The sequence below is a fragment of the Balaenoptera musculus genome, chromosome 13 (assembly GCF_009873245.2).
Source record: "Balaenoptera musculus isolate JJ_BM4_2016_0621 chromosome 13, mBalMus1.pri.v3, whole genome shotgun sequence".
NCBI lineage: Eukaryota > Metazoa > Chordata > Mammalia > Artiodactyla > Balaenopteridae > Balaenoptera > Balaenoptera musculus.
Genome location: NC_045797.1, coordinates 85,992,903 through 86,012,571, shown reverse-complemented (window position 1 = coordinate 86,012,571; position 19,669 = coordinate 85,992,903). Strand labels below are relative to the sequence as shown.

The 19,669-nt window shown below is 41.5% G+C and overlaps 1 protein-coding gene across 7 annotated transcripts in view; it reads left to right on the top strand.

Moving 5' to 3' along the window:
* Positions 1-19,669, top strand: part of RNF144A (ring finger protein 144A) — a 118,759-nt gene that overhangs the window by 12,855 nt on the left and 86,235 nt on the right. For 3 of the 7 annotated variants that reach the window (XM_036872381.1, XM_036872371.1, XM_036872372.1), the window contains one exon: positions 10,688-10,832. The exons of 2 other annotated variants lie outside the window; for them this stretch is intronic. The gene's annotated coding sequence lies outside the window, so the exon portion shown is untranslated. Of the gene's footprint in view, positions 1-2,067; positions 2,090-10,646; positions 10,833-19,669 lie in introns of those variants that run through there. 2 more of the 7 variants (XM_036872373.1, XM_036872374.1) reach the window with 2 other exon arrangements.

The following is a 19,669-nucleotide window of genomic DNA, read 5'->3' as shown; positions in this document are numbered from 1 at the left end:
TTTCTTGCTGAATCTGTCATTGCTGAAAGGAGTGGGGAAGCCTCTTAACCATAATAGTGGGTTTGTCTATTTCTCCTTGCAGGTCTGTCAGTTTTTGCGTCTGTATGTTCCCACTATGTTGTTAGGTACATACACGTTTAGTATTTTTATGTCTTCTTGGAGAATTGACTCCTTTATTGTTACGTAGTGTCCTTCTTTATCCCTGATGATTTTCCTTGGTCTGAAGTCTGCTTTGTTTGAAATTAACATAGCTACTCCAGCTTTCTTTTCTTTATCATTAACATGTTATGTCTTTTTCCATTCCTTTATTTTTAACCGGAGTCTTTTTATTTAAAGTGGGTTTCTTTAGACAACATTTAGTTGAGTCTTGCTATTTTATCCACTCTGAAAATCTCTGACTTTTAACTGGTACAGTTAGACCGTTCACACTTAAAGTGATTATTGATATAGTTGGATTAATACCTACCATAGTTGAAATTGTTTTCTATTCATGACATCTGTTCTTTGTTTTTTTCTCCCCCTTTTTCTGACTTCTCTGGTTCTGAGTATTTTATATCATTCTATTTTATCTCCTCTATTGGCATATCAGTTATACTTATTTTTAACCTTTTTCAGTGGTTGTCCTAGAGTTTGCTATATATATATATATATATAGCATATATATATGTATGTATTCAATATACATATTTTACTAAACTAAAAGTCCACTTTCAGATAACACTATACCACTTGCTATGTAGGAAAGGTGCCTTATAGCAAGTATTCCTGATTCTTCTCTCCCTGCCCTTATGACTTCACTGTCATTCTTTTCCCTTGTCCATATTCTGTAGTCACCCAATGTGCTGTTGCTATTCCTGCTTTAAATAATTTTCTTTTAGATCAATTAAGAAAATTAAAAAATGAAACATTATATTTTACCTTCATTTATTTTCTCTCTAACTCTTTCCCTGTGTTTATGTTGATCTGTGTTTCTGACTTATTTTCTTTCTCTCTAAAGAACTTTACATTTTTTTTGTGGTAGATTCCCTCAGTTTTTGCTTGTCTGAAGAAGTATTTATTTTTCCTTCACTTTTGAGGGATAGTTTTCCTGGAAATAGAATTTTAGTTTGGTAGTGGCTTTCTTTCAACATTTTAAATAGTTCACTCCACTTTCTTGCTTGTATGGCTTCTGTAGAGAAGTCAGATCTACTTTCTTATACCTGCTCCTCTATAGGTACAGTGTTTTTTCTCCTTCATTTCTGGTTTCTTTCAAGATTTTCATTTGGTATTTGATTTGTGCAACTGAGTATGGTATGCCTAGGAGTACATATTTCGGTATTTCTCCTATTTGATGTTCTCTGAGCTTCCTGAATCTGTGGTTTTGTGTCTGTAATTGATTGTGGAAAATTCTCGGCCATGCTTGCTTCAAATATTTTCCTCTTTTTTCTTTTTCTGGTGTTCTAATTATGTATATGTCATATACTGACATATGCATATGTCAGTATGTATATTGAAATTTTCCTACAGTTCTTGAATGTTCTTTATTTATTTATCTATTTATTTATTTATTTCTGTTTGCATTTTAGTTTGGGAACTTTCCTACTGTTGAAATTTGAAATTTCCTACAGTTCTTGGATGTTCTCTTCCTTCCTTCCTTCCTTTCTTCCTTCCTCCCTCCCTCCCTCCCTTCCTCCCTTTCTTCCTTCCTTCCTTTCTCTCTCTCTCTCTCTCTCTCTCTCTCTTTCTTTCATTCTTTTCGGTTTGCATTTTAGTTGAAAGGGAACTTTCTTTTACCCATCTTCAATCTCACTGACTTTTCTCTTCGCTGTGCTTACTCTGTTGATGAGCCCAACTAAGGCATTCTTCATTCTTTACAATATTTTGTTTTCTAGCATTTCCTTTGAGTCTTTAAAAAAAACTCCATCTTTATGTTTACATAACTGTGGATGAAGAATGTCACCTGCCACATCAGTAAACAAAGGATGTTGTGACCATCAAGCCGTCAGCCTCTGCAGCCGCCGCCAGCTGTGCACCCTGAGGGGATTCAGGGTGGAGAAAAGTAGGACACTGGCCCTGGATAGCTGAGGTGCACATCAAAGGAATGGTTTCAGTGAGTCCAGACTCTTACATCTTCCCATACATAGAAAAGCGCTAAATTCATTAACTTGAGATGTCTGTTTTTTCTTTAATTAACTGTAATCTTTTAATGTTCTGAAGACCCGGTTTTTGTTGCAAAACTCCTATGAATCCTGGTTCCTCCCTTACCTCTTCAGAGCGGTCCCTCAGAGCGATCTGAGAGGCTGTCTCCCAGGCTTAAGTCCTCAGAAAATCTTCCAAATAAAACATAATTCTCAACTTTTAGGTTGTGCATTTTTTTTTCAGTCCACATAACCCATTGGCTTTGCGTTTTGTCTACGCTGCCCAAAAGAACCCTTACTGTATTAACCATAGCTATTTTAATCCCCTGTGTGATAATTCCAGTATCTGTGTCATGTCTGGGTCTGGGCTTGATGCTTGCTCTGTCTCTTCAGATTGCAATTTCTCTTGCATATGGTATGCTTTGTGGGTTTTTTGTTGATAGCTGAGCATGATGTATTTGTTAGTAGGAACTGAGGTAGAGAGCCTTTAGGGTGAGGTTTTATGTTAATGTTGGTAGGAGCTGAGCTGTGTTTAATGTGTGCTGTAGCTGTAGGTGCCAGAGGCTTCAAATTCCTCTTGTGAACTTTGTTGTCTTCCCTGACGTCTTTGGGGTTTCCTAAGAACTTTCTTAAGAACTCATCATTAGAGAGTGTCCGTTTCCTGCAGCCCTCTCACCTGTAATTCACTGTTACCGTACTGGTGCCCTGTTAATGGGGCTGTAAGCTGAGAGGCAGGGGAGCATTCTATACTCTCAACATTAAGCCTCAGTCCTTCAGCAGGACAGTGTACCTGGGCTGTGTTCTTCACAAGAGTTTCCTAGCTATTTTGCTCCTCCTTGGGTGAGACAGACAGGACTGGAGTGGGGTCATTGCTGTTCTTCAGGTCAGGTGAGGGCTGCAGAATGGGCCTGTGTTATGTAGACCGTCCTGGGCATATTTCAATTGGTTACTCTTCCCCTCTCCAAGCTAGAACCAGGAGTGAATTTTCTTGGTTCTTCACTGTGAGAACCTGGTGGGATTCCTAGAGGTCCAACCCACCAAAGCATGGGGGCCTCCTCAAGACTGTGGCCCCTAGTAGTTTCTTTCTCACTCAGTCTAGTTCATACTCAACCTCTAGCAATTCATGAAAATTACCACGTAGGTGATCCTATCTGTTAGGGCCTAGAGGATTCTCCTTCTGGTGAACAGATCTTGGCTATGACTCTGTGACCCCTCCAGATTTCAGGGGATTGGTTTACCTTGTGCCCTCAGTTTTCTGACGGGTCCAAGAAGTTTCTGATTGTGGGTTTGTCCAGCCCTTTCGTGTGAGGATGGGAGTGAGAGCTCTTTATGTGTCAGAGCTGAAACCTCAGGTCTCCACCCTCACAGTTTTCTGCCCACATGTGCTATTCTGCCTTACTCTCCTTTGTTCAATAACAAACCCTGTGAAGGCGTTGGCTGTGAGAGTGGAGAGGATATCAACGGAAACCAGGGCACTCAGAACTGCGGTGTGACGCTGGGGAACTTTGTGGGTCTGGGCCTTGACTTTTTAACCTATAAGTGAATGAAACCTCTGTTCCCTTCCAGCTTTGAATCTAACCTTCTCTTTCTTCTAAATTACTCATGATACTTTGCAGGATATTCTGCATAAGGTAGGTGTTCAAACTTTTCTTCAGTAGGCTGATAACTTTTTGCCCTTTGAAGTGGAACATAATTAGCTGAATAATCTTTTCATGGCTAATTTCATTGTTCTGTCGTTTATGGGACATGATATAATGGATTTACATATATTAGGCATTTAAATATTTTTGAAAAACGGAGTGAATGACTTGAATGGAATTTTTTCAGGAAATATTTTACTTAAATTTTAGTTTTTAATAATGAAGTGCAAAAGAACCCAGACACAAAGGGTCACATATTGTATTATTCCTTTTTGTATGAAGTTCCCAGAATAGGTAAAACCATAGAGACAGAAAGCCAATTTCTGCTTGCCAGGGGCCGGTTGGAGTGAGAGTGGAGATTAACTGCTTAGTAGGTAATGGGTTCTATTTTGGGGTGATGGGAATATCTTGGAACTTGATTGAGGTTCTGCTTGTACAATATTGTGAGTGCACTGAATGCACTGAACTGTTAACTTTAAAATGGTTAATTCTATGTTATGTGAATTTGACCTCAATAAAAATTGTATATAGCACATTAAAAATTCAACAGTCTAACAGTATAAAAACTTTTACAGTACAAAGCAATTCTTCCTTCTGCCCCAGGCCTTTAATCTTCTGAACCAGATGCACCTGCTATCAGTTTCTTATATACTTCCACACCAGTCCCTCTCACCTCCCTTTTTAAGTGGGAAATGCTGCATATTGCTTTTTTTCTACTTATTTTGGATTTTTCTTTATCAGCACATAAAGAACTACCTTTCTCCTTTTCAGAGCTACATAGTCAAAGGAGTTATTTTCTAAGTTCTTAAAGTTGGTGTGTGTTTTATCTCACCATTCTAAATAAACCATTCTTTCCTGTGGTAATGCCTCTACTATATAACAAGCTGCTTAATCTGTGCCTAATTCAGTATCCAGTTGGGTAAATCAATCTGCTCTTTGTGAGCAGGTTTAAACCTAAGAATTAGCTTCGTTTTTATGAGTCATTTCTTAGAATCAGGAAGGATGATGGTATTAGCCAAATGACTTTTATCACAACAAGAGAATTGAAAATCATTTAATTAATTGATAGTTAAGGAGCCAATGAATCTGTTCCATAGTTATAATTTGACAAATATCTCCATTGCTGAAGACCGTATTTTATTTTCCCCCAGAGAAGACAAACGTGAAATAACTAACTGCAGGACGACTCCAAAGGGATGGCTGTGGGGCCCTCTGTCCCCCAGTGTGCGATGCTATTAGTATACAATGCCCGTAGACAGAGATGGCTTTATACACGCTGGACAAGACCTCTATTCATCTCAGAGTCAAACAAATTGCACATATGAAAACCTCCACTTACTGTGGCCACAGAAGCTGAACCGAGTAGAACTACACGCATTTTTGAATTAGGAACTTTCAAGCCCAGCAGCAACTAAAAGACAGTTCTTGATTTGGAAATTGAAAGATTGGGAAGAGGTGGAGGGACTGCCTTTGGATCTCTTTTGAGTACTTGTGTGTATGGAATTGTAGGTAAGTGGGAGGATCTCACTCTCTGAGCTGGAGTCTGTGCTGATAACCAGTTGGGTCTCAATGTCCACTCAGTGTAGAGACAGACAGGGAGAAGGAAGAGCCTCCACTAACTCTAATCCCTGTGCCCATGGCAGAGCCGGTCCCGCTCTAAGGATTTGCTTCAGGGAGCCCGGAATGCAAAGCAATGGGGCTTTTTGTGGGATTTTAATTCAGTTTGCAATATGAGATCCTGTGTGAAGCCAAAGAAAAATAACTACTTTCTCTCAATGTGTAGCATCTCATGGGTAATAGACTACATCAAAAATCTTTAGTGCTAAAAACTTAGAGTTATAAATGTAGAAAGTAAAAAAAAAAAAAAAAAAAGTTTAATTAGGAATAAAATGAAGAGTAAAATTCCCGTTAGTATAAAGTGATTACTGTTTTTTTCTACATTCTTCTAGAAAAGTTTTGTGCGTGTGAGTGTATAACTAAAACTTACGTTTGTGAATGGGATTATTATACACATGGTTATGTATTACGCCTTTGTATTTGCTGTTATGTCTTAGACATCTCTTCATACCAATGCCTGCAGGTCCAGCTCCTTCTTCACTTATATGAAAGACACCATCTTATGTATTCAGCTTGGCCCTCTTGATGGACATTTAAGTCACTTTCCAGTTTTTATCTTGCAAAGAGTGCCGTGAAGCATTCTGTCATCTGCCCGTTCCCAAAGTGATACCTGGTTATTCCGACACCCGACATCCAGCACCCACCCTGATCACTATCGGTCCTCATTGCAGCTAATCCTTTCGCTCCTGGTCTTCAGAAATACTTCATCCCCACAGGATCGTCAGCCCTACTTTCTTTTCAGCGTTCACTGCCACCCTTATGTCTTCAATCCTCTTCTTTCTGAAATGTGGCCCTTTCTCCCACTTTCATAATCACCTGGCAAAACCCATTTTTGGGTAAGCCCATTTTCCAGGGCTCCGCCTGGTCCCCTGCCACCCTAGATCTGCACAGTGCTACCTCAGCAGGGCCCAGCAATCCTGCAGTATGTGTGTGTATATATATATGTATACGTATATATATATGTGGGTGTGCGTATATGTATTACGAAATTCTGAACGTTCTGAGTGGTTATACCTAACCCCAGTTTTTTCTTTTGTTTTTGTTTTTTTTTGGCCGTGCCATGAGGCACAGCATGCGGGATCTTTGTTCCCCAAATAGGGATCGAACCTGTGTCCCCTGCAGTGGAAGCTCGGAGTCTTAATCACTGGACCGCCAGGAAATTCCCCCAGGTTTTTTCTTATAAGCCTGGTTATTTTAGTGATTCCAGCTGTTCTTTGTGTGGTGAATGAATTTAACAAGGAATAATCTTATGTATAACTCACTAATAGGACCCATTTATATATTGATGTACATACAATTGGTGAAATAATTTCTTTAATGCGTATTTTTGTACCAGGTTGGCTCTCTCAGGTTATTCCAAACAGTTGAGACCTTTGTTATTTGATGTGGCATCCCTGTTCCTATAAAAGGGTGAATTTATTAAATTTATATTGGAATGAAATTGAGATTCCAGAGGAGCACAGACTTAGGAAACAAGAAGCCTGGTCCTAGGCTGTGGTGTGTCATATTTGCTTCCAGGGACAAACGGTAATGTTTTTTATGTTTAATCACCCAGGAGAGTAATGTGTGGGCATAAAAGTTCCTATCAAGTCTGCTCTCCCTGAGAGCAGGATCATGCCAGATCCATTTTTGTATCGTCCCTACCCAGCATCTCAGCAGATGGTAGGAGTGCAGAAAAAGGTTAATAACTGATAGATGTTTACTATAGGTGTTTCTGCTAAAACCCAGTACATAGATTCCCGGTTCTCTGCAGCACCAGCACTGAAAATAGCAAAGCTTGTGGGGACCTAGGATGGGGACTGACCGATCACAGTCTGTGCAGCTTGGTAAGCAGAGCTCTGTGAAGGGCAGTGTTTCATACCTGGAGGATTGAGTCGAGGCTGGAGGTGGCCACCACTTCCACGAAACATGTGATTGAAGAACCACCGTGGGAAACGCTGCAGCGCTTTAATACTTTAACCCCTGCCTGTCTGGGGAGCCCAGGCAATGCCAGCGTAAGGCAGCCCCCAGAGTGGGGCTCTGGAAGGTGGGCAGGGGTTTTCCGACCTGCTGGCAGCCTGAAAACACACAGGTTGACGGCGCAGCCTCCGGACAGAGAGCTCTGCGTGCAGCCTCTTTTCATGAACCTTTTTCTAATGCAGCTAAAACAGTCTTCTGTTGTCACTGCACCAGCTCACCGAGAGCTTTTCTTTCTTGCTGAAGATTATAGTTCTATTTACTGGCTCTTCGTACCTGGGAAAAAATGGCAGAAACATGTAGTAAAGCAGACTTTTGTATTATCTTTTGTTTGAAGGGTTCCTGTTGATTGCCAAGTACAGGCAGAGAAAAGATGTGCAAAACACAGGGTCACATTTTCTGAAGCTGGTACCTTGATGCTTCACGGCAGAGGAGGAGCTTCCTGCAGATAGACAGGGTTGCTTTGTGCAGGGACCAGGTGACGGGCAGGGCTCGCTCAGAGCCCTCAGCCTCCTCATCGAAGGCTGTAGACTTTGGGAGCCGGGCAGGAGCATTGCAGGAAAACTCACTTGCTCAGGCCCCACGTGGGCAAAGCTTGTCGTTTTAGTAAAAGCGCAGGGAGGAAGGGCTAGCTCCAGAGGAGATGTGGGTTTGTCCATTGGGATGTATCTCACGTCTACTCGGATGGAAACATCTGCTGCTCTCGGATGCCCTACTTTGAAGTGACTAGAAAGACAGAATTGATTTTGTTCTTTGCTTCCTGACCATAGACGCCTAAAAATAAGCCAAGTTCAGATGCTGGTGTTGCATTTCTGATGAGCAGGTGTTGTACTTGAGGAGAGAGAAACTTGGGAAATTCTGGAGTTATTATGCCCTTACGTTTTTTCCAGTTGATATATTTCTTTTTTAATAATAGTTTCATTGAGATGTAATTCATAGAGTATAAAGTTCATCATTTTGAAGCATACAATTCAGGGGTTTTCAGGATATTCACAGAGTTGTACAAGCATCACCATCATCTAATTCTAGAACATTTTCAGTTCCCTCCCAAACCCCTGATCCAATAGCCATCACTCCTTACTCTGCCTTGCCTCAAACCCCTGGAAACCATGAATGTACTTTCTGTCCGTCTGGATTTACCTGTTCTGAATATTCCATATACATGTTTTCTTGCAGTTTGTAGCCTTTTTGGTCTGACATTTTTTTTTTTTTTTACTTAGCATGATATATTCATAGTTCATCTTTATTGTAGCATTTCAAATCCATTGTGTGGACATACCACATCTTGTTTTCACATTCACCAGTTGATGGGCATTGGGGTGGTTTCCACTTTTTGGCTATTTTGAATACTGCTGCTATGAACATCCACGTACAGGTTTTTGTGGACGTTTGTTTTCCATCCTCTCGGGTGCATACCTAGATGTGGAATTGCTGGGCCATATGTGACTCTGTGTTTAACCCTATGCAGAGCTGCCAAACTATTTCCCAAAGCAGCTGCACCACTTTAGTTTCCAGTAGCAATGTGTAAGTGCTCAGAATTCTCCACACCCACACCCATGCTTGTTATCTTCTGTCTTTGATTCTAGTCATCCTAGTGGGTGTGATGTGGTATCTCATTATGGTTTTGATTTGCATTTCCATAATTGAATAGTCATGTTGAACATTTTTAAATGTGCTTATTGGACATTTGGATATCTTTTTTGGAGAAGTGTCTATTCCGATCTTTTGCCCATTTTTTATTTGGGTTATTTGTCTTTTTATTGTTGATTTGAATGTGTTCTTTATATAATCCGGATACAAAGTCCTTATCAGATACGTGATTTGTATATGTTTTATCCCTTTCTGTGGGTTGATTTAACTTTATTGATGGTGTTCTATAACACACAAAACTTTAAAATTTTGATGGAGTCCCAGTTTATCTAACTTTTCCTTTGTTGTTTGTGCTTTTGGTGACATATCTAAGAAACTAGTACATGATCTAAGGTCACAAGGATTTACTCCTATGCTTTCTTCTAAGAGTTTTATAATTTTTGCTCTTACATTTAGGTGTACAATCCATTTTGAGTTAATTTTTGTGAAAGGTGTGAGGTCTGTGTAGAGATTCATTTTCTGAATGTCAGTATCATTTGTTGAAAAGCCTATCATTTACCCTCTGGGTTGTCATGGCACTCTTGGCGAAAATCAATTAACCATAAATGTATGGATTTATTTCTGGACTGTCATTTCTAAGCCATTGCTCTCTATGTCTTTCCTTATGCCAGTATCATAACTCTCTTGATTACAATAGCGTTTTTTTTGGGGGGGGGGCATCCAAAAGTGTGAATTCTCCAACTTTGCTTTTCTTTTTCAAGGTTCTTTTGTGAGATGTCTTGGATTTCTGTATGCATTTTAAAAACTGCTTCTCAATTTCTGCAAAAAAGAAAGCTGAGAATTTAATAGAGATTGCATTGAATCTGAAGACCATTTTGGGGAGTGTTGCTGTCTTAACAATATTGTCTTCCAACCTATGAGCACAGGATGTCTTTTCTGTTTACTTAGTTTTTAACTTCTTGTAATGATATATTGGTAGTTTTCAACGTACAAATCTTGCATATCTTGTTAAATTTATTCATAAGTATTTTATTCTTTTTGATTCTGTTTTGGTGCTCTTCTAACAGCGTATGTTATGTATCCATTGTACCAATTTCTGCCTTTTGATTGGAGTGTTTAGACCATTTAGTGTAACTACTGATAAGATAGAATTTATGTCTGCCATTTTGCTTTTTTTCCTTATGGATCTTATGTCTTTTGTGTTCCTTTATTCCTCCATTTTGCCTTCTTTTGTGTTAGTTTCTAGCATACCATTTTAATTCTGTTGTTCATGTTTTATACATTTTTCAGTTATTTTGTTAGTGGTTGCCCTGGGGATTACAGTTAATCTAATTTTGCCTTATGTTTAAACTTTTCTATGGCCCTAAACCTCTCCCTGTAGGAGTCCCACTGGGGCAAACCTGAATGGCTGTGATTGGAAAAGGAGGGGACAGATATGGAGACCCAGGGACACATTGTTATCTGAGAATTGTCTGTGTTGGTAGATTTATCTGTTAACTTCTTTGTGGAATTTGATTACCCATAACCATAAACCTTAGTTTCTTCTCCAGTGATACTTTCCAAATGTTGATCAGATTAGACTTCTAGTAGTTATATAAATAGCTTTCCCTCTTGGGCTGGGGATTTGAAAGGCTGATGCTGGGTTCTAAATCAGCACAATGATCTTTGCTGCTCCCTGCCACCCCCCAACCTGCTCTCTAAGCTCCTGTGCCCTCCTGCTCCCCAGGTGTTCACCCTGCTGAGTCTGATACACTCCCCATCCCCCAGGTCTGCAGGAACCCCAGTGCCAGAGATCTTCTCCCACTACTCCAGATGGGCAGCCTGACATGAGAGGGAGGGCCAGCTGAGCACATCAGGACACCAGGATTTGGCCAGAAGACCGTTCCTCTCCTCCCATCAGGACTTTTCAGAGGTAACTTTGAAATTGGAAAATGAAAGCTTGAAAACCTGCATTTATGTCTTCTTAGTGGAATCTCAGGCCATTGTTGGGAAAGACCCCAACCTGGATGGGTTTTCCTGTACCTCTTAAACCACACCAAATAAGCAATTGCCTAGTTTGCTTCCCCTGAATGAATTTTGAGGATGGTCTTCAACATATTATGTTAAGCGGTTATAGTAATTAATATTTTACAAAGATTATCACACGGGTCCTCATTTTCTGCTTTTAACAAGCTCATGAGGCTGTTACTGCTAGTCTGGTTTTGTAGACCAGGAAACAGGTTTAGAAGATCAAAGTGATGTCCCTAGGGTCTCAGTGATTCATTAAATCGTCCAGAACATATGGATTGAGCAACCGTATTGTGCCAGGTGCTGTTCTAACCCAGGACCCATGGTGAGCACAACAGACGCAAACTTCTCTCATGGAGGTTCCAGGTTGGGGGGGGCGTGTGAGTGGAGGGTGGGGACAGGCACCAAGAGACTGACCACCATGTGAAGAAGTAAATTTTATGTCTCATTCCCAGGCATTAAGTGTTGTGGAGAAAATAAAAAGCTACCAAGTTTAGAGGGGTGGAGTTTTAAATGGAGTGCTCCTGGAGGTCTCACAAAAAAGTCGACATTTGAACGTGGATTTAAGGAACTGTGGGAATTAGCCATTTAACCGACTGGGACAAGAGACTTGGAGCTAGAAGAAAAGGTGGGTGTGAAGGCCCAGAGTCCAGTCTGTGCATCGCAGCACGTTGGGGGAACACCGAGAGGCAGGGGAGCCAGCAGAACACCGGGCGGTGGGGGTCAGAGAGTGGTCAGGAGGTAACAGAAACTTGACCGTGTTTAGCATCGTGGGCTACTGGGGGGAATTCTAGGCTTTACGATGGGAAATCAGTGCAGTGTTTTAGGCAGAGGAGGGACGGGATCCATTCTGATAGGCTCATTCTGGTATCCGTGTTGAAGGATGGGGGGTAGACCAGGAGACCACTTAGAGGTCATTAGAGAAATCCATTGTAGTAATTCAGACAAGAGATAATTCGGTGGCCTGCTCCACTGGTAGCCGTGGAAGTAGGAAAACGTGGTCACATTCTAGATATATTTTGAAGAAAGAGCCTTTAAGATGTCCTGGCAGAATGGGTGTAGGGCTTGAGAAGAAGGGAAAGTCCATCATGATGGCAGAGATTTTAGGTTGTGCAGCTAGAGGGAGTTGTCGCCACCTGAGATGGGGAAGTCTGCAGGGTGGGGAGGGTTTGGTGCCAAAAGAGGTTAGAAGTTCAGCTTTGAACAAGTTGAGTTTGAGATTATGAGACTCCCCCAAATGGAGATGCTGAGTGGACAGGTATATCCAGATCTGATAGTTGAAGATGGTGATCTGAGCTGGAGGTACAACGGGGGTCTTTGGCCTGCAGTTGATATTTAAAGGAATAAGGTCAGTGAGATCCTAGTGACAGAGGAGTTCTCAGGAGTGGGCCCTGGAACATTCCGGCTTTAGGAGGAGCAAGGGAAGAGGGACACCAAGAGGCAGCCCCCGGAGAGGGAGGGGAAATCCAAGGGTGAGGCATCTCGGAAGCCACGTGAAATCACTTCAGAAGGAGGGAATGGTGAGCTGTGCCCAGCGTGTGGATGGGCCAGATGAGGCGGAGACTGGAATTGACACTTGGATCAGTGCCACGCAGGTCATTGGTGCCTTTGGTAAAAACAGCAAAATGTCATGTGGGTCTGGTGACTATGGCAACCGAGGGAAAGATGGAGGGAGAACTCTGAGACCGAGACTGTTGACGGCAGTTTGGAGAAGGTTTGCTGCAAAGGGGAGCCGAAAATGGGGTGGTACCTGGTGGGGTAAGTCAGGCCAAGAGATTTCGTTTTTAGTTGGAAGCATTAGCGTTATTTATACATAGATGGGAATGATTCAGTAGAGAGTAAAAAGTTGATAACATAGGACAGAGGGTTGCTGGAAGCATGTCTTGCGTGGGTGAGGGAGGTGCATTCGTGTACAGGTGGAGTTGTTTGCTTCAGGAAGAGCACAGATAGTTACTGGTGGGGGACGGACTACATGACAGACACATGGGTGCCGAGGTGGCGCTCAGGAGAGGTTTTCTTCGGATTGCTTCTGTTTTCTTTGTGAAATAGGAAGTCAAGTCCCCAGCTGAGAGTGCCGTGGTGCAGGAGGGCTTGTAAGTTTGGGGAGGAAGGGAAGGAGGTGCGGAGTGATCACCTGTTAGTCGTTAAGAGTCCACCTGGAGCTCTTGGCCACAAGTTGAAAGACCCCATCGGTGAGATTGTGTGTTTTTCTAGACAGCTCAGCTGGGGAGTTGAGGGCACACACACAATAGCTCAAGAATTGAATTATGGAGATCTGTGAGTCTGTTTCTGTTTTGTAAAAAAGTTCATTTGTATCCATTTTTAATTAGATTTCACATATACATGATATCACATGATATTTGTCTTTCTCTGTCTGACTCACTTCACTTAGTATGATAATGTCTAGGTCCATACACACTACTGTATATAAAATAGATAACTAACAAGGACCTACTGTATAGTACGGGGAACTCCACTCAGTATTCTGTAATAACCTATATGGGAAAAGAATCTGAAAAAGAATGATGGATACATATATAAATATAAGTGATTCATTTTGCTGTCCACCTGAAACTAACACAAATGTGTAAATCAACTGTACTCCAATAAAATTAAAAAAAAAAAAAAAGAATTGAATTATCATTTGGCTGAGCAGAGAGGGACAAATTGAAAGGGGTGGCCCCAGCAATGGCATCTGCAGGAGAGAGATGGCCCAGGTCACCTGGAGATTACCACGGTGACTTGAGGACAGAGGACATCAGTCGTGAGGAGGAGGTTGGGCTGGGAGATGGGGGGATTGGAGGTGCAGGAGAAGGGCCAGAGCTGTCTGGCTGGGGACACTGGAGAGAGCGGCTGGGGAGACAAGAGGTGGTGGGCTGACCGTGTGCCTGAACCTGGGGATTTGGGGTGCTTTCGGGAACCTAAATTCCAACGTTCCTTCCCCTGAGCCTCAGGTTCTCATCACCCCGCTTTGCCTTTTCACTGCCTGCCCTTTATATTTTAAATTTTTGGGGCCACACCTCTAGGCTTGTGGGATCTTAGTTCTTAGACCAGGGATTGAACTCGTAGTGAGAGTGTGGAGTCCTAGCCACTAGGCCACCAGGGAACTCCCTCACTGCCTGCCCTGTAAAAGGGCCTGCTCGAGAACTCTCGCTGAATCCCGAACCAGATACCGATATTACCAATGTTCCTCTGGTAATACTGGGAATGTACGGCTGATTTCTTACCAACACATTTCTTTGCTGAGGCAGAGGGAGGCCTGCAGCCGTATCATCAGTGCAGTAAAGACACAGGAAATGTGACAGCTGACATTTGAAGCCGCCCTTCCCCTTCTTCACAGGCCTTGGACACTAAGAGGATTTTTCTTTTTCTTTTTCTTTTTTTTTTTTTTTAACCTCGACTTTAACATTTTAGGGTTATTGCATCCCTCTCTGCAGTACATTTGCTGGTCCAGAGATAGAGTTCCCTCAGGTATGAGGGAAACATGAAAGCACCCTGGAAAAAATGCACTGCAAGGCCAAGTGGAATTGTGCATTCTTTCCTGCATCTGCACTCCCACCTCCCAGGACGTTCTGTTTGGGAATCTGTCTCCAGCAAATTCCAAGAGCTGAAATGGCTTCGTAGTTACAAAAGATTCATGTTGAAGAAGCCAAAATACCAGAAAATGGCATTCCAGCACAAGCAAAGATATTTTTAAATGTTTAGGATTTATAAAGAGAAACAGCTTCCGAAGGGTATAAACCACCCCCAATTCACACTTCTGTCATTGACGTAGCTATATCTAAAAGATAGTTTTCTTTTTTCTTTTTCTTTCTTCCCCAAGTGGAGAATGTCATTGGTAAGAAAATAAATCTTCTGTTAAGAAACTTTAACTGAGCCTTGGCCTTGACTCAGCCTTGGGAATGGCCGGCATTTGGAGAGCTGCAGCTGGGACAGCGGGGCTCAACGCTGCTCTTGGCTGGTGAAGCTTTCAGGCAAAGGTCGTTTAAAACTCTAACTAGAATCGAAAATATCAATACCCTGCTTTACTTCTCATGGTTTTGGAGTGGCTGAGGTGGTTACACGAGCAATATTTTTAGAAATAGAAACACTTAGAGATGCTGTTCTGAGATGCCATGGTGGAAGGTCCTGTTAAAATAAATCTTAACGACCGCATTTCCCACATTTGTCTCAATTGCAGTTTCTTTGAATTTTTTTTTTGTTCTTTTTTTTTGTTTTGTTTTGAGAGCTATATGTGCTATCCTCTAAGCCGTGCTGTCAAGTCAGTATTTCCTGGGTAAGTCTCTGTGAGCGTTCTCGGTGTTTCCACATCCCAAAGTCCAGAGGCAGCGAGAACCACTGGTCAAGGAGAAGCAAGTGCCTGTTCCCTAGGACAGTGTGGATTTCTCTAGACAGCCAAGCATCAGACACCTAATGAACATCTATTATGTGCAAGGTCGTGTGCTTGGGCCAAGAGGGATGGAAGAGTAGACATGGGGCGGGTTTCTGCTGTTAGGTTTTCCTTTGACTGCTGTTAACAAGCAGATGTGGAACGCCAATTCCCAAAACTTGAGCGCAGGACAGAGCAGAAGTGAAGCTGTGAGAAGTGGGCGCTGAGCACTAGATCCCTTCACGGCTGAGACATGTCTGAGTGGAGAGGAGAGAGGGACAGAGATGAGAAGGCGGTACGGAAGGCCACTCGGGCTGGACCCTGCAGGTTTGGAGTTAGACTCTTTCCTGTGGCTGGTTGGGAACCGTTATGATTTGCTAAGGGTAGTGATAGGATTTTTTTTTAAAAGTGATTTGGACAGATTCATTGGACACTCTTGTGCTCCTAATACAAAGAAAAGATGGAAAGCAGGGAAAGCAGTCAAAAGGAAAAGTTTGATCATGTGGCTTAACAAAATTAATGGAATATTTTCCCCCCGATTTAAAAAATACAGTACATTTTTGATTATTCCCCAAAGCCTAAGAGCAGAGCTTCACAAACACACGGAAGCACTTTTACCAGAGAAATATCATCCTTCTATCATACTTATGATTTTAGCTACATTTAGCATTGCTTGATTAATATCAGTGAGGAAACCTTTAGTATCTAGTCATTATCATGTATTGAAAACTGCGTAGCATAATTGAATTATCTCAATCTCATTTTAATCCTGAATTTACTTATTTTAATGGCTGACTTTATGAGTATATTCCATAATTTATCTATCCTCTATATATAAACACACTTATTTGAATTTAAAAACAAGGTAAAATCTTTCTGATAGAAAGGAATTCTCATTGGCTCATTGGTTTGACAGTGAGTTATTGGAAGGAGCTAAATATGCAAATAGTATGGACAAACATATAGTTGAAACATGGTTATAATAAAATCATGTATTAAGGTATTTTCTATGGAGAGGTGCATTGAAATGAATGTATTTTTTCTCAAATTTTTTTCTGAGTGTGTTTGTTTAAACAAGGGACCTCTATAGTCAGCATGTTGTACATTAGATCCTCAGATCTTATTCATCTTGTAACTGAAAGTTTACACTCATTTATCAACCTCTGCCTATTTCCCACACCCTCCTGCACCTGGCAACCACCTTTCTACTCTTTGCTGTTTCTCTGAGTTTTACTTTCTTTCCTTTTTTTTAGATTCCACATGTAAGTGATACCGTGTGGTCTTTTTCTCTGTCTACCTTATTTCCAGACAGAGAAATAGCCTCCAGGTTCATCCATGTTGTTGCAAATGGCAGGGCTTCCTCTTTCTTTGAGGCTGAATAATAATAATAATTATTATTATTATAGCTATAATTATATATGTATATATATATATATATATATATATACACACACACACACATACACACATATCACGTTTTCTTTATCCATTCATCTGCCAACAGACCCTTAGGTTTTTCCATACCTTGGCTGCTATGAGTAGAGCTGCAATGAACATGGGGGTGCAGGTATCTCTTTGAGTTCATGATTTTGTTTCCTTCAACATATACCCAGTAGTGGGATTGCTAGATCACATGGTAGTTATATTTATAATAATTTGAGGAACCTCCATACTGTTTTCCATAGTGGCTGTACCAGTTTACATGTCCATCATGTGTCCAAGGATACCCTCTTCTCCACATCCTTGCCAGCATTTGTTAACTCTTGTCTTTTTGATAATAGACATCCTAACAGGTGTGAGGTGACATCTCCTTGTGGTTTGATTTGTGTTTCCCTGATGAATGGTGATGTTGAGCATCTTTTCATGTACCTGTTGGCCATTTGTACATCTCCTTTGGAGAAATATCTATTTAAGTTCCTTGCCCGTTTTAAAATTGGATTATTTGTACTTTTACTATTTTTTTTAAAATAAATTTATTTATTTATTTTTGGCTGTGTTGGGTCTTCGTTGCTGTGCGTGGGCTTTCTCTAGTTGTGACGAGCGGAGGCTACTCTTGATTTCGGTGTGCGGGCTTCTCATTGCGGTGGGTTCTGTTGTTGCGGAGCACGGGCTCTAGGCACGCAGGCTTCAGTAGTTGTGGTGCATGGGCTCAGTAGTTGTGGCTCGCAGGCTCTAGAGCGCAGGCTCATTAATTGTGGCTCACGGGCTTAGTTGCTCCACGGCATGTGGGATCTTCCCGGACCAGGGCTCGAACCCATGTCCCCAGCATTGGCAGGTGGATTCTTAACCACTGCGCCACCAGGGAAGCCCTGTACTTTTACTATTGAGTTGTATGTGTTCTTTCTATATTGGATATTAACCCCTTATCAAACATAAGATTTACAAATATTTTTTCCCATTCTGTAGGTAGCCTTTTCATTTTGTTGATGGCTTCCTTTGCTGTGCAGAAGCTTTTTAGTTTGATGTTTACTTTTTTGTTTACATTGCTTTTGTTGCCTTTGCTTTTGGTGTCAAATAAAAAAAAAAATCATTGTCAAGGCTGGTGTTAAGGAGCTTACTGCCTAGGTTTTCTTCTAGGAGATTTATGGTGTAAGATAGGGGCCCAGTTTCAGTCTTTTGCACGTGACTATCCAGTTTTTCCAACACCATTTATTGAAGAGACTATTCTTTCCCCATTGTATATTCTTGGTGCCTTTGTTGAAAATTAATTGATCCTATACATATGGGTTTATTCCTGGGATTTTTATTATGTTTCATTGATCTATGTGTCTGTTTTACCCAACACCATACTGTTTTGATTACCATAGCTGCATCATATAGTTTGAAATTGGGAAGTGTTCAGCTTTGTTCTTCTTTCTCAGGATTGCTTCAGCTATTCATGCATATTAAAAAAAAATAAATGATATACTAGAAATTACATTTTTTGAACTGTTGCTACTTTATTTTAAAAAGGCAATATTTCCAATATGCCAGAAGTTACGTATTCTGCAACTATTTAAAATTCTTCTATAATTTTTAATGGCGACTGAGGAATGTGCTAAAGGCCTGTGTACTTGTAAAAGGTTATTTTTGGCTATAGCCCAGCCCCTCTTCAGCAAAACCAGAAAATCTCTGCTTTGGGCCACACAGAGCAAATTCAAGGCTTTGTGGTGCGGTAGGAAGTGATGGACACAGGGGTCAGAAGACAGGTCTAGGCCCAGCTTCGCCACTAACTTGCCCAGTGCAGCTTGGGAAAGTCACTGACGTCTCAGAGCCTGGATTTTTTCTTAGCAAAACGGGAATGACAGCAATGCTTCCCTACCTACCCGGAAGTCCCTTGTGAGGATCAGATGTGAGTGAAGGATGGGGACGTTTCTCATGATGTGTAAACAACTGTCAGCTATTATTTACTGGTTAGGAACCAAATGCAAGTGAAATGACCACCTGCAGCCTCCTCTGGGACCTGAGGGAAGGGGCAGTGAAGGTGGTGTGCGTGCAGGTGGGGCCGGACCTTGGAACCACAGAAGATGCAAACAAGATGACAGGAAGCACATTGCTCACAGCTGTGAGGAGGGCTAGGCGTTCCCACAGTCATGCACGTTTTGTTCTCTGAGGAGGGATATTCTGATTACTAGGGAGGGCTGCAGGAATTTGGAGGATCTGGCTAAGGGATGTCTTACAGCACAGGAGGGAGAAGCCACAACCCTAGGGAGTTTGATTTACTCTCTGGCTTCTGAAGCCACTGTCCAAATGTCTAGGGAGAGATGAGGTAACTAGTGATGGCTGCTAATAGCTGTCGTTGGTATATCGCTTTGGAGTTCATACAGGAACCTCCATGTGCACTGTGTACTGTTATTAGCTTACACAGCTCTCCTGTGATTATAGCTATTGTTCTTCCTACTGTCCAGTTGAGAAAACTAAGACTGAGAGCTACTTGTTCGAGATGATGCAACTGGAAATTGGTGGTGGAGCCCAACAAAGCCAGGACACCCAACTTCCAGATCTCACTTGACCTTTCTGCCTGATAAAGAAGGTTTTGTATGGACTCTCAGCCCCCCAGGAAAGCAGGGAAGATTAGGAAGTCTTGGAGAACATCTTGGTTCAGAAAATTCAGAAAGGAAGTTATTTAAGTTTTTTTTTTTTTTTTTTTTTTTGCTGGATATGGTTAACTTTACAAGAAACTTCCAAACTGTTTTCTACATTGGCTGTAACATTTGGCAGTCCCATGAGCAATGTATTAGAATGTCACTTCCTCTGCATCCATGCCAACAGGAAGTTATTTAGGTTTGCAAGACACCTTGAGTGCCAGTAGTAACTACCCAGGTATGGGAGGGGCCATATATATTGAAATGTGATGAATTATTTGCAGAGTTTAGGAACATCCTTGTGAAGTC